Below are 1,813 nucleotides of genomic sequence, written 5' to 3'. Positions count from 1 at the left end.
ATCCGCACCAACGCACGGTTGAAACACCATATGGTTGTACCTCCAACCGTGCTGTTTACTGCTGTGATTTTTGCTACTAAGGTATCGGTTTAAACTTTTGATTAATCTACTACAAGATTATTCATCTTTCTATTTCACATAATATATATATATACATATATATATATATACATATATATATATATATATATGTATACATATATATGTATACATATTTTTAGTTTCCATCTATCAAATCCACACACAAGATTTTGGTCGACCTGACGCAATAGTAGAAGTCACTTGTCCAAGGTTCCACGCTGTGATCTGAACCCGGGACCATAGGTTGGGAAGCAAACTTCTTAACATTCTTAGGAAACTTATAACTGCGCACCTGGATTGAAGACCATTCTGTATCTTTTAATTTTTAGAACGATTATTAAAAAAACGTATTATTAAAATGAAAACATGTGTTTAATAAATTTTTCATTACGGTAGGAAAGATACCAAGTAACCTATAAGTTTCAAACATTGAAAACATAAATAAAGATACTAAAATCATGATTATTGATCGCTGACTTGACTGTTCAAGGGTATATTGTTTCTTTTCACCTCTTTTTTTAAAAAAAATAAATGTTTAAAACACGACTATGCTTTCCTAATTTTCTGAAAAAAATTCCATAAAAGAGAAGCGAACATTTGAAAATAACAAATGTAAGACAAAAAAAAAAAGAATTAGAAAAATTCATTCTCTGCAATTAAAATATAGTTACAAGTGAATTAGGGGAGAAAATATATACAGTTAAATAAATAAACGATATACACTAGTCATATAAGCATTGATTGAACATCATTGCGGGAAATAATCATCTCCCATCAATTTCTGAAAGCGTATATAATTTGATATATATATATATATATATATATATATAGTAATGGTATGACAACAAAAGAACGAATGAGACATTGATATTATGTAAATAGAGGAATTTATCAGTAATATAATATGTGACAATTATTCGGTTACCAACATAAAACTCAGAGTTTCGGATGGCTGGGCGGAAATCTTCTCCGGTATCTCGTCAGTTATCAAGGCAATCAAAAAATGTAATGACCGTTGAACAAAGGGAAATTAATATGTGAATGACCATTATTAAGACAAAAGAGCTATTAGAATGACCGTTAAATAAAGGGGAAAAACGTGTGCGCGCGCGTATGTGGACATGTATATGTATACATCGTGTGAGTGTGTGTGCGGGTATGTATATGTACATGTGTATGGTTGTATATATATGTGAGTGTACATGCATGTTTCACGAGAGTGTGAGTGAGCATATGCATATATAGCATGTGCGTATTTTAGACGTGTATTTGAATATAATTGTGTGCGCACGTGTGTGTGCGGATATGTATATGTGTACATGCATGGTTGCATATATATGTGCATATATAGACGTATGTGTGGGTGTGCATGTGTGTTTCACGTGAGTGTGATTAAGCACATGCATATAGGTACATGTACGTGGGGGTACGTATACGCATATGTATGTACATGTGCGCATACGCGTTTCTATGAGCATTTTTACTTTTTTACTTTCTCGCCTTCGGTTTCCCCCTTATTTAACGATCATCAAATAGCTCTTTTGTCTTAATAACGGTCAATCACATTGTAATTTCCCTTTGTTTAACGGTCATTTTCGTAGCATTTTTTGATTGTCTTGATAACTGACGAGATGCCGGAGCAGATATCCGCCCCGACATCGGAAATTCAGAGTTTTATTATGGCAACCGAATAATTGTCACATATTATACATACATATAATTTAGAAATGTA

The sequence above is a fragment of the Octopus sinensis genome, linkage group LG6 (assembly GCF_006345805.1).
Source record: "Octopus sinensis linkage group LG6, ASM634580v1, whole genome shotgun sequence".
In the NCBI taxonomy this organism is placed as follows: domain Eukaryota; kingdom Metazoa; phylum Mollusca; class Cephalopoda; order Octopoda; family Octopodidae; genus Octopus; species Octopus sinensis.
Note: the sequence above shows the minus strand (reverse complement) of the source record.